This window comes from Lissotriton helveticus, chromosome 9, assembly GCF_964261635.1.
Source record: "Lissotriton helveticus chromosome 9, aLisHel1.1, whole genome shotgun sequence".
NCBI classification, from domain to species: domain Eukaryota; kingdom Metazoa; phylum Chordata; class Amphibia; order Caudata; family Salamandridae; genus Lissotriton; species Lissotriton helveticus.
The window spans coordinates 696,829,603-696,843,620 of NC_136070.1; positions in this window are offsets into that span (position 1 = coordinate 696,829,603).

Genomic DNA, 14,018 nt, shown 5'->3' on the forward strand with positions numbered 1-14,018 from the left:
CCAAATAAGTTGTATTCATTGATATTTATTTATGTGTATTGAGCAAGTGTTTTCAGAGCATTATCCCTTTATAATTTTTTTATCATGTTCGTCTCTCATTAACCGCAAAATACATCTAAGGAGAGGTCCAGTGATTTTTGTGTTACATGGAACAGGGCCAGCAACTAGTGGTAGCACATGGAACTTGTAGAAAGGGATGGTTCAAATGTTCTGACCGTAGGTCTAGCAGGCAAAATGAAAGTGTATTTTCCTTTAGCCTACAGGCACATGGTGGATCATTTAATCATGGTTTATGGTCTGCACATGGTGGATCATTCAATCATGGTTTATGGTCTGTCAATGTCGAAATGGTAAAATGCAAATCAGTCAGGTGTACTGAGGCCCTGCCACTAATCCTGACACAGACTTCTACTAACCAATACTAGGCTTATTTTTGCTCTTCACTTTGCTTCAGCATGTAATTGCTGATCCATAAAATATACTGCTATATGCAGGGACATATTCCTATTTATAAAATAGTTCTTGATATAGCTATTGATAACTCTATAGAGAAGGGTGTTGAAGAAACCTGCAAGCAATTTTCGTTTAGGAACGAATGGTAAGAGATATTCAGAGGCTAAACTTCAGGAGGGGTTCTTGTGTCGGCATGCCCCCCAATAAACGTATTTTCTGTTTAAAAGTTTGATACAGGTCCTTTTAGTCAGGTATGGTGAGGTGTCTGCCGGATTTCACCAGGAATTTGCACATAAACGCAGACAAAAACACACACTCGCCTTTCAAAGTCTTAAAAAGTTGGTTATTTCACTAAGTAGTGTGTTTTCTCTCACTTAGCACCACTACCAATCTGCACTCCTCTCCCTTTCCACTGCCCCTTTAGCCCCTCTCATGTGCCATGCTTGTCGTATAGTGTATTTTGACATTATATGACAGTGTGATTGTTGGGAAATCTGAAGCTCCGATATCCCCCCCGCCGCCACCCCCACCCCCCCATCTTACTGACCAAGCTACGCCCCTGCAGATATTTGAAATGCCACACGGATAGCGGTGGCAGATATTGATTTCCCACACACAAGGGATCTTGAAATACTGCTTCAAATGTCCCCATAAGAAGAGAAAGAAGAAAGAATATTGATTGTTGCCTTCTGGGAGAGGGCCCACTGGAATGTGTGCAGGGTGCATGGAGGAAATAATACTGTGCAGTTCAGCAAACGCATGTAAACAACATGTCTCTAATAATAATTGTGCAAATCAGTGTTTGTCATCACAGTTTTTCCAGATGTCATATGGTATTATGCCGTACTGCATATGTCTAAGTATATGCATTACAGAGCTACCATTGTGCCTCTATAGTTAGGGTGAACACCACATTCCATTGAAAATCCAATACTGAATCCTTCCTAACTGCCTCCCTCTGAAGTAGCTGCATCAATCTTATCAACTAAGGGTATGCAGCTCCTTCATACCTGTACTTGATAGGATTTACCTTGGGAGCACTCATACTGCACCTACACATGCTCCTGCCCCCCCTTCTTGTGATATAAAGTATCTGCATCAAAGTCACGGAAAAATGCAGTGGGGACTTGTAAGAGCATGCTCACATTTGGGGTACATCAGTCAAACGGTTGAAAAAGGGGATCCCAAACTTATTTTCTGTCCAAAAAGTAGGTATGTTGGTATGTATTTTGTATTTATATAGTGGAAACCTAGCCAATAGGAAGTGGAGTGCTAAACAGGGTCAAAAGCTAAGACAGTCAATATTTGATAGGAGATCCAGTTGACTCGTGGAACTATACTGCATAACTATGTTGTATTCTAAAAAAAGGTGTGTCTTCAGCTCTTTCCTATGTTGAAGGTGTTTTGGGGAAGTCCTGGTGGAATAGGTGCACAGGTGGAGAATGGCTGGTGCTTTATTTTAAAGTTGTTTGTCTGATGATGTTTTGGGCGTGGGTATGCTTTGACGACAGGCGAAGAAGATCTTGCCAGCCAGGTAGGCAGGTACGCTGACCATGACCGCTTTGTAGATGACTTAGCTGGTTTTGAGGATGATGAAGGTCAGCTATGAGCACCAGAGGAATCGGATTAGGGATGGGGATGGTGTGGGCATATATCTTTAGGTAATGAGGCATACTATAGAACTAAGGATACCCTTAAAGGAAAGCCATTGAGGAGAATGAGAGGTCATGAAGCAGAGCAGAAACACCATCCAGACATCCAAATGTGAAAGTATGAGGGCTTTAACAGCATTTCTTACATTGCTTTCTGGGAGCAATTGCTTCACTTTGCTAAGGAGGGAGAGCTGGTCTTGGCTGTCCTAGTGTTTTTGGTGATGTTCTCTTTGTTTTGCAGTTTTATATAGCGCAAACTCGATCCCAAAGGTATTGGAGTGCTCTACGTGAGCATCTGATACATTACACAAGGACACATTCATTTTGGTAGGCATGGGAAGATTAAGTGATCTGCCTAGAATCTCAGGATGTTGAGAAGACGCTGAGACTAGAACCTGGTTCCCCAGTTCCAAAGTTGTCAGCTGTGGTCGTTACGCTGCTTCCTAGGGAGTTTTATGTTTGGGTGAATCCGAGGGAAATTGCATTTTGTGAAAGCTAATGTTCAAATCCATAAAGGTTCATGTTGGGCAACGTTTGAACTAGTTGTTTCTTCTTGTGCTTGTAAAATAGCAGGAATTTCGTTTTGGTGGGGATAAGTTTCAGGTAGGTTCTGAACATCATTTTCATAAGGGTAGTGGGATAGATGGTGTCAAAGGCAGCTGAAAGGTCCAGTGATATCAAGAGGCTGGGTTTTTCTTTAACTGCAGTCAGGAAGGTGTCAACTTTGATTTGCAAACTAGCTGCTTCAGTGCTGCATTGTGATCTGAAGCCTGATTGATAGTTGTGCAGGAGATGATTGAAGTTGAGGTGAACTTAAATGTGTGCCTAGACTGCTAACAAAAATGGACTTCCTCGGAAAACCCATACCTGTGAAACTTCCGAACGGATGGTCAATCAATCAAACAGCATTTGTAAAGAGCAACACTGTCACCCCTAGAGGTATCTGTGTGCTGTGTCTCCATCGTAGGAGAAGGAGCCGCCACTGCTGCAGCTGCAATGGATGTGGGGGGGGGGTGCGAGGGCAAGTGAAGAGGAGCGCAGGTGTTTAACCAATTGGTGGAAGTTCAGTAGATGGTTGATGTGTGCATGTCTTAGGTCGAGGAGGGCTTTGTAAGTGTGTGTGAGGATCTTCTGGATGGTGAGCCAGTGGAGGTCTCTCAGTTGGGGGAAGGGGGGATTTGGATTTGTTTGGAGAGATGCAGCCAGTTCACCATTCTGTATGGTCTGGAGTCTTCTGAGGAGCTGGATAGAAATGCTGGTTGGGGGCGTTGCCGTAGTTGAGGCGGCTGGTGACAAGTGCTTGAGTGTTGGTTGGGATCCCTCTGAAGATTATGGTTATCAATTTACGGCTGTAATGCCAGAAACCGGTCCCCGGAAGCTTGTTTCCTTTCCAGTGAAGAATTGGCTTGGTAGTTTGGTCTGCCCTGTTCCCATGATGCACTGGGCCAGGGACAGACTAATTTGCATATAGCCAGGTTCTGAACTGGGATGGTGCAGTGAGCTTAAAAACGGTGGTGGATCAAGCCCTGATCTGTTGACTGGGTAGGAGTGTTCTGATTAACTCAGATACTCTGTCCATCACCACCCCCTTTTTGTAATTATTTTGGCCACCATGAGTGTGGAAGGGTATGCTCAGACATGAGTCCCTTGCTCATTGCACCATCAGGATTCAAGCAAGCCGGGCCGAAGACGGCTGTAATGCCAGAAACCGGTCCCCGGAAGCTTGTTTCCTTTCCAGTGAAGAATTGGCTTGGTAGTTTGGTCTGCCCTGTTCCCATGATGCACTGGGCCAGGGACAGACTAATTTGCATATAGCCAGGTTCTGAACTGGGATGGTGCAGTGAGCTTAAAAACGGTGGTGGATCAAGCCCTGATCTGTTGACTGGGTAGGAGTGTTCTGATTAACTCAGATACTCTGTCCATCACCACCCCCTTTTTGTAATTATCAATTTTTTATGGCACAGTGGTCTTTAGGACATTTGCCACCTTTTGTAGGTATGGGAAATTCTATGCAGAAGTTTTTGATAGAAACCATAAATTGGCGTCTAGTACACTTGTCAACTGATATATACAGTCACAAAAGTTAGTTTGCAAACAGCATTCTTTTAAGTTTTAAACATTTACAAACCATGTTCTAAGTCTGCAAACTGTGCTTCAGAGTCTACAAACTATTTTCAAATTATGTAAACATTACTAAAATGCAAGCACTTTAGAATTTTTCAAACTTATACAGCATTACATTTAATTGTTGGTACAGTTACTAGTTAGGTTGGGGTTAGGGCTAGAGCAGGGGTGTCCAACCTTTCCTGTAACCAGAGTTACTTATGTACAATGAAAATGTTCCTGAACAACTAATAATGTTGGCCTTGTAATATCAACCACATCAGACAAGATTATATTAGTGTCCTGCTATTCAAAATTACCGTTAGTGATCACCTCAGTGCATCAGGCAGGGTTGCCAGCAGTAACTTAAAAACGTCTTTGTCAATTTGGAATCCTTTTACATAACACCTGTAGCTGAAATCATGGCACCAAGGTAATAGTATTAATACTAAGTCTCCCCAATGCCATGTGATGCATCACTTGGCTTTAAAAGTATTATGGAAATTCAACCATTTTTCTCCAAACATCAACTTATGAGCCCTGAAAACAGATACATTTTTCAATCTTGATTACACACTTTTCGATTTGGTATAAATATATAAAATCAGCCAAGCTTAGTAGAGTGGCCTGCACACAGGAGAGCTACTCAAAGGGAGCTGGAGAGCTACCAGTAGCTCACAAGCTACTCATTGGAGAAGCCTGGGCTAGTGCTTCCATATGGCTAGGAAAAGCAAAGGCCTTGGAACAGAAGGCATCTAAAATCAACAGCAAACTGGGGGGTGTGGCCGAGCTGCAAGATGGCCGCTCTGTCAGAGGGCTCTGCCGGCCGTGCCAATATCAGTGAAAAATCCTGCGGAAGGAGAAGCCATCTGCATCCCAAATCGACAACACAGACTGGGGTGCTGCTACGGACCTGGTTGATGGCAAAATTGGGCCACTGGGGCGCAGCGCTGTATGCTATCGACAAAGTGCTAAATATCATTAGGGCCAAGAATGATGACCTCGAAGCCCGGTCACGCCCCAACAACCTCCACATCACGGGCATACCGGAGACCACTGCAATAAGAAAAATGAAGTCATATGTGGAGTAATTACTACAAGAACTTTTTGGATCGGACCCATCTTCCATGTTCGTGGTAGAAAGAGCCCACCGCACCCTGGACCCTAGGCCACCAGTGGGCTCGAAGCCCAGACCTATACTCGCCCGCATACTGAATTATCGCGATAGAGACATTATTCTGAGACGTGCCAGACAACGTAACACCATTAATCACAAAGAGAACCACTTATCGATCTATCCTGATTTTACTCCGGCGGTTCAGGCTGCTAGACGAGAGTTCCTACCAGCAAAAACACTTCTTTTAAAAGCGAACATTCCTTATGCACTACTCTACCCGGCCAAGCTGAAAGTAACTCGCAAGGGAACATCGCACCACTTTACTGATGCCAAATCAGCCATCAAATTTGCCAAGCACATAGGGAACAAGAAACGCTCGCCAACTACTAATGGTGCCCGTTCCTCAGAGGCCAGGCTAAGCGATAACGATTGAAGAAAGAGGTTAAGACACAGGCCGAGCAAGATATGATCTCAAGAGGGACAATGGGAACCGATACACAGCAGGTAACAAATACTTGCTACTTGCCACCCCGCCTAATGGCAGGGCAGTTAGCCTGCCCATCCATGCCCCCAAGGAGATCTCCCATACTTAAGTTACAGGCTAGATGTTTGGGTTCCGTACTAAGTTCTAGGGGAAGGAGGGGATATAGTACACAACCTGATTGGGGGGGTTGGTGTGGGCGGGGGGATGTAGGGTATTGTTCTTGTTGTTTTTATTATGGCCAGATTTAAGCAAAGTGCACAGAAACTTGAAGTTGCCACATACACACACTGCTTTGAGGTAGAATCGACTGCATATAGTAGACCTTGCACCAAGAAAGCCCATGGAACCAACCCCAAAAATATTGCAGAGACAAGACAGGCACAATTGGGCTACACATGGCAACCTACACCACCAGAGACACTATGAATACCTATGCATTTCTAACATGGAATATCAATGGATTAAACGACCAAAGAAAAACCAGACTATTACAGGTCTATCTAACCAGGCACAACACAGGCATATGTTTCTTACAGGAAACACACATTAACCGCTTCTCCACACTGAAACTCCAACACAAAAGATGGGGCAACATATACTCCTCCATATCCTCCAACTTTGCCCGAGGGATAGCTGTCTTGATCTGGAGGGGGCTGGCCTGGACACAGTTAGACTCGCACATAGATCCAGAAGGTAGATATATCATATTGTCTGGTGAGTTAGGACACATGCGCATTACTTTGGCAGCAATATATGGTCCAAACGTTAATTGCTCCGACTTCTTCCAAAACATCTGGGCTAAAATTATGATGCTGGAAGGGGACCCAGTGATATGGGGAGGAGACTTCATTGCCATCTTGAATGATGATACTGATAGAATGGGGGCTACTACTCGTAGATTACACCCCAAGGCTGGGGCTGCTCTGAACAGTATTATCATTGAAGGAAAGCTGGGAGACATTTGGCGAATTAGGCACCCCGATACACTCGAAGGAATATGCATCAAAACCCATCATGGAGCCTGGTCTTGGATAGATTACTGGCTAGTCCCTGAAGATCTAGCTGCCTGGCCAACTGCCATTGATAACCTCCCACGAACACTGTCTGACCATGCCCCTTGTTGCATACAATTAGAGGTCCGGGGTGGGAATAAGCAGATTTTTTAATGAAAATTGCCCCAGAACGCTTTGTAAGACGCTATATTCCATGAAGAGATAAGAAAAGATACTGAAGAATATTTTTAAATAAACCAGGGGGTAGTATCTTCCCACGCTTCACTGTGGAAGGCGTTCAAAGTGGTTATCAGAGGGAAATGCATAGCCAAACAGGCATGTGTTTTAAAATCAATACGACATTCCCTAGCAAAGCTAGAAACAGAAATAGGCAATCTTGAGCAATGGTTCTGCGCCTCAGAGAAAGAATCTTTGCTACCAACACCGAGGGAAAAGATTACCGAGTACGAAGAAGAAGCTCAGAGGGAAGTAAAATTCCTACGCAAGTACACACAGGCCAGAAGAAATGGTGAGAGAGACAGGTCGGGAAAACATTAGCAAACACACTTCGAACACCCCGTAACCCCACCTATGTCACTGAAATTTTAGACGAGGGACACAAACCGATCAGAGGCCGGCAAAATATAATGGACGCATTCCTCAAGTTCTATTCCAGTCTATATACCTCTTCCCACTCACTAGAGACGATGGGAGGCTTATGGAGCAAAAGAAAAATATTCTTTTGTTAGAAGACCCCTCACTCACCAACCTGGTTGGTGACATGCTTCATCATAGGGGTCCCACCCGGACAGCCGAGTGCCATCCGGGTGTGCTGCGACACCTGACTACAGTGGAGCGGGTTTTTTTTTGTGAATGTGGTGCAAAAAAGTGATGTTAAAAATTGTCCGAGTATAACTTCTTGAAAAAAGACTTTTATTCTGAAGCTACTGGACAATGTTAAAATCAGTTGTGGGATACTTATGTTGGCGTAATTGACCAAAAGTATCTATGTGAAAGTAAAATAAAGGACTACAAGTTTCAACTTGTGTTGGGATCTACCCGGTTTTCGTCAGGACCAAGTGTGTGGAACCTGGGCGGTATACACACTCTAAGGTGTATACGAGCTATGGGCACCCCTCCTTGCACTCTTGACATCCGAATTTACAGAGCTCACTTGTGCCAAATATCTCCGATTGCTTAGACTGGCGAATCCATGCCAACGCGGCTAAATCTGCCACCTAGCCGCGTCTGGGATCTGATTGTTGGGCCGCAACGCTTCCTTTTTTTTTTTAACAGATGATCTTTTTTCTTTCTTTTCCGAGGAGGAGGAAGGGGGTGTGGGGGGTTTGTTTCACCTTTTGTTGTTGTTCAGGCCTGAAGCATACAATAGTGACATGCCGGGTTGCAACCCCTTGATTGTAGAGCACAGTGGCTCATTTGTTCTTTTTGTGGATAAAATCAATAAAACGTAATAACAACGAAGAGAGTAAGGGATTTTCCACGGAAGTGGAAGGAGGTACTTCTGGTCCCCTGGACCCTAAACTATATAAACAATCAAAGGAGTATCACCATTAGACCAAGACAGTGGTCCTAAATGGGATGTAGGGTGATGGAGCAGAAGAAAAATATTCTTTTGTTAGAAGACCCCTCATTCACCAACCTGGTTGGTGACATGCTTCATCATAGGGGTCCCACCCGGACAGCCGAGTGCCATCTGGGAGTGCTACGACACCTGACTACAGTGGAGCGGGTTTTTTTTTGTGAATGTGGTGCAAATTGTCTGAGTATAACTTCTTGAAAAAATACTTTTATTCTGAAGCTACTGGACAATGTTAAAATCAGTTGTGGGATACTTATGTTGGCTTAATTGACCAAAAGTATCTATGTGAAAGTTTCAACCTTTGTTGGGATCTACCAGGTTTTTGTCAGGACCAAGTGTGTGGAACCTGGGCGGTATACACACTCTAAGGTGTATCCGACCCTCGATTCCTATGACCTAACTGTATACTTGCAGTTGGTGTCCTCACAGCCTTAATAGGCGAGGAGAAATGGAGAAACCTGTGGGAGAAAAGGAACAATCACAAACAAACAAATTACGTGCCTGTAACGTAGTGTAGTTTCTCAGTAATCAACTTGCTCCATGCGGTCCCCTTCATGCTGGAGAAAATAACCCACAGAGTGCATACTATAAGGTGGCAAAAAATGCTGGCAAGAGCCAACATTGTGATCCAAGTATGCATAGGATTATAAAAGGTATTTTCAGAAAGAAGGCTAAATATGCCTGTGTATCTCACACACTCAAAATCACACTGATCAATACTCGTGGGACAGTGGGTGTGAAATAATGTTTAAGTCACTTATATTCTTTTAGAAAAGTGGCTACAGACGCTCACATACATTCATGTAAATGTTTTTGTAGCATGCATTGTTAATTAAGTTGTCAGTAAAGCATCGTGAAAATGGCGGCGGGAAAGGGAATGTTAGGGTAAAATCTTACTCGAAATGTGAGTTTTATATGCTTCACGGGGGCGAAGGTCAGCCAGGTGACGCGTAACCACGCACATACCCGGAACTCTATGTTTCTTAACGCCACTGTCGGCAGTCTCCCACTGCTACGGAGAGCTCCGGACGGCGTTTAGGCACAACGGCCTTCTTCCTTCTACATAAACTGTAAGTAATAGGAGGCCTCTTTCCTGGCGATAAAGACACTTCTACCAGTGGTTACTTTACGTAACGCGTTGTCGAGCGACTGGCACTCCGACGCGTTTTTTCGCCTTTAACAATTCTTATACTCTCTTGCCTTTACTGCAACAGAACTAGTTTGATGCAGAACAGGCCTATCCTTCGCCCCTGTGAAGCATATAAAACTCACATTTCGAGTAATATTTTACCCTTGCACACCTCTCCCGCCTCCATTTTCATGATGCTTTATTGACAACTTAATTAACAATGCATGCTACAAAAATGTTTACACGAATGTATGTGAACGTCTGTAGCCACTTTAATAAAAGAATGTAAAAGTGACTTAAACATTATTTCACACCCACTTTCCCAGGAGTATTGATCAGTGTGGTTTTGAGTGTGTGAGATACACAGGCATATTTAGCCTTCTTTTTGAAAATACCTTTTATAATCCTATGCATACTTGGATCACAATGTTGGCTCGTGCCAGCATTTTTTGCCACCTTATAGTATGCACTCTGTGGGTTATTTTCTCCAGCATGTTGATTACTGAGAAACTACACTACGTTACAGGCACGTAATTTGTTTGTTTGTGATTGTTCCTTTTCTCCCACAGGTTTCTCCGTTTCTCCTCGCCTATTAAGGCTGTGAGGACACCAACTGCAAGTATACAGTTAGGTCATAGGAATCGAGGGTCGGATACACCTTAGAGTGTGTATACCGCCCAGGTTTCACACACTTGGTCCTGACGAAAACCTGGTAGATCCCAACACAGGTTGAAACATGTAGACCTTTATTTTACTTTCACATAGATACTTTTGGTCAATTAAGCCAACATAAGTATCCCACAACTGATTTTAACATTGTCCAGTAGCTTCAGAATAAAAGTCTTTTTTCAAGAAGTTATACTCAGACAATTTGCACCACATTCACAAAAAAACCCGCTCCACTGTAGTCAGGTGTCGTAGCACACCCGGATGGCACACGGCTGTCCGGGTGGGACCCCTATGATGAAGCATGTCACCAACCAGGTTGGTGAGTGAGGGGTCTTCTAACAAAAGAATATTTTTCTTTTGCTCCATCACCCTACATCCCATTTAGGACCACTGTCTTGGTCTAATGGTGATACTCCTTTGATTGTTTATATAGTTTAGGGTCCAGGGGACCAGAAGTACCTCCTTCCACTTCCGTGGAAAATCCCTTACTCTCTTCGTTGTTATTACGTTTTATTGATTTTATCCACAAAAAGAACAAATGAGCCACTGTGCTCTACAATCAACGGGTTGCAACCCGGCATGTCACTATTGTATGCTTCAGACCTGAACAACAACAAAAGGTGAAATAACCCCCCCCACCTCCTTTCTCCTCCTCAGAAAAGAAAGAAAAAAGACCATCTGTTAAAAAAAAAAAAGGAAGCCTTGCGGCCCAACAATCAGATCCCAGACGCGGCTAGGTGGCAGATTTAGCGGCGTTGGTGGAGGATCCGCCAGTCTAAGCAATCCGAGATATTTGGGACAAGTGAGCTCTGTAAATTCGGATGTCAAAAGTGCAAGGAGGGGTGCCCATAGCTCATGGAAGGAAGCCCGGGGGTTGGTTAACGAGGGAGAGATCTTCTCCATCCCTAGGATGGACCATAGTTTATGGAGCCAGCCTAATCATGTAGGGACTGTAGTGGAACCCCAAAGTGTGAGGATGTTTTGTACTGGTGCACCTAGAGTTAGCGCCATCTGTTTGCCTCTCCTAGAGGTAAGCGGGAAGGTGATAGCATTGGGGAGGCCCAGGAGAATGTACGCTGGGAATCTCTGGATCTGGGTTTCAAAGTGGGAGTCAAACTCATCTAACATTTGTTGCCAATATGTCCCCAGCTTAGGGCAATCCCAGAGTAAGTGGGTGAGAGTGCCTGGCGCGCCACAGCCCCTCCAGCACAGTGGGCTATGTGCAGGGTTGCCCCAATGGAGTCTTACGGGGTGAGATAACAGTAGGTGGCCAACTTAGTGGCTGTTTCAATAGATGAGACGTTGCGGGCCGTGCGGCGGGCTCGGTAGTAAATATATCCCTCCATTCTTTCTGTTAGAGATCTCTACCCAACTCCCCCTCCCATCGCAATTGACCGGGAGATTTCCCAGTGTCTGAGGTGTTACAGGTGAATTTATACAGATCTGATGTTAGGTGTGCATCATTATGTCTTGTAATTAACCATTTCTCATACGGTGTGAGCCGTATCTCCGCTCACTCCCCCCTGCAGAACCCAATGTTGTATCTGCAGATACCAATAGTGCTCTGATTCCGGAAGTCCATGATCGGTACGCAATTCTATAAAAGGGCGCAGTCTGGAAAGGTCAAAGAAAAGTCCTATGGAGCGGGTAGCCTCTGTCGTCCAGTGGTGGAATTCCCCATAGTCTAGGCCAGGTGAGAAGTCTGGATTCTGTACGATGGGTGTAAGGGGAGATGGGAAGGTCGTGAGCCCCCTGGTTACAGCAGTTTTATCCCAAGCCAACATTGTGGGTCGGGTAATCTCCGATAGATACAGGTTGCCAGGCTGTCCCCTGCGGGAGAGGAAGGGAACCCCCATAAAGATCGAGCTGCGAGTGAGTCTCGGATTCGGGGCGTGACCACTCTACTAGTGCGCTCATCGGAGCCGCTCGCCAGTATGCCAAAAGATTGGGATCTCCCAGGCCCCCATCCGCAGGATCCCTGTAAGTGAGATCTCAACACATCCGAGCCCGTTGATCCAGCCAAATAACACACTCAATGTCTCTCTGCAGAGCACGTAGGGCTCCAGGGGGGGCATAAGCAGAAGGGTATGGAATAGATAGAGAATTTGAATGAGCAACACCAGCTTTACTGCTGCTATCCGACCCAGCCAAGAGAGGGAGTGGGGTCTCCATCTGCGAAGGGAATCCCGGACCTGTTTCAACAGTATTGTGTAGTTCGCCTGTCTAGTGGTAGAGATGGTGGGGGCTACCTGAAGGCCTAGGTAAGTGAAAGCATCATGGACCGATTGAATTAGAAAATGACGCTTTAGAAGTTCCAGTGTCTCGGCCTCCAGAGACAAGTTAAGAGCTTGCGATTTATGCATATTATTCTGAAAGCCAGAGGCTCACGCAAAGCGAGCTAATTCATCTAAAAAAGCCGGCAAGGACTCCCGAGGGTGTGCTAGGGTCGCCACCACGTCATCGGGCATACAGACAGAGTTTATGCTCCGAGCTCCCGGAGCACGCTCCCTTAATGGATGGGTTACTCTCTGAGTTAGGGGTTCCTTATAGAGGGCGAAGAGGAGCGGCGAGACTGGGCACCCTTGTCTGGTTCCCCTGCATATAGAGAAGGCTGCCGATGCTACACCATTCACCCATACCGTAGCCGTGGGGTTTGCATAGCTCTAAAATATCCAATCGGTCTGGTAGGCCAAAGTGGGTTAGCATAAATCGGAGATACGGCCAATGAACCCTGTCGAATGCCTTTTCGGCGTCGACTGATAGAATCATGCGTTCTGCCGGAAAGTGCTCCGAACGGTCCAACAAATGGGGGAGTCGTTTGGTATTATCGGAGCATTCTTGTCCCGCAACCAAGGCTTTTGACTCGTTAGAATGGTCCTATCTATTCACAGTATTAACTGGGTTAGGACTTATTCTGACTTTCATTAAACAAATTCAAGATCTGTACTCCGGATCACAAGAGGCACAAGACAGGGTCATGGAATCATCCATATGTGTGGTCTTTCTGGTATGCTTAAACGCAGTGCTGTCTTTGTAAAATATGAGTATCAAGCTCTTCACTCTGTCATTAAGACCTAACTGCTTCAGCTCGCACTTTTAAGCAGTGAACAAAACAGCATGTTGAATAGTGCCTATACAAAATTACAGTTGTGTGCTAAAGAGATATGAAACATTAATAAAAATCTTGTCTCACCAATGAGTGCGATCGACATAGAAAACATGAAATGGATATGTTACAAATAATCATGACTGACCACCTTAAAGAGGGGAAGCCGTGAATCATCTATGAGTAAGAAAATATAAGACAGGTTACAGGGAGTAGTAAGCATTCTCTCCAGGGTGCCCCTCCATGGTGGCTACTTGTCGCTCCCACAAAGCACCAGTTCCACCTCTTGCGCCCAGCAGGGACAGGCCCGCAGATGCAGCAGTGGAGGCCAGAGCCCAGCCTCCTTCCTCCTCTCAGTCGGGAGGCAAAGAAAACATTAGCAGAAAGAATTATGGGTAGACCATGCCTTACAACCAGTATCATGTTGGGGGTGCTTACAGGCTAACTACACCTACTTCCTGTTTTTATTTTCTCATGTCATGAGTAAGGCTATCCAGTTTTCCTTTTTTTCGTTTTTTTTTACAGATAAATACAGACAGAAAACCACCTATTTTCTTGTCTATATGCATTTATATGTGTGGTATTGTTGGTTTTACTTGTGCTTAATGTCTTTAGTTATTGTACTTGATGTGTATTCTTATATAGCACCATGGAGATAGAATCTTATGTAAGGGAGTGTTAGTAGCCATGGTCAGTTGCCTCCGTTGAGCCTT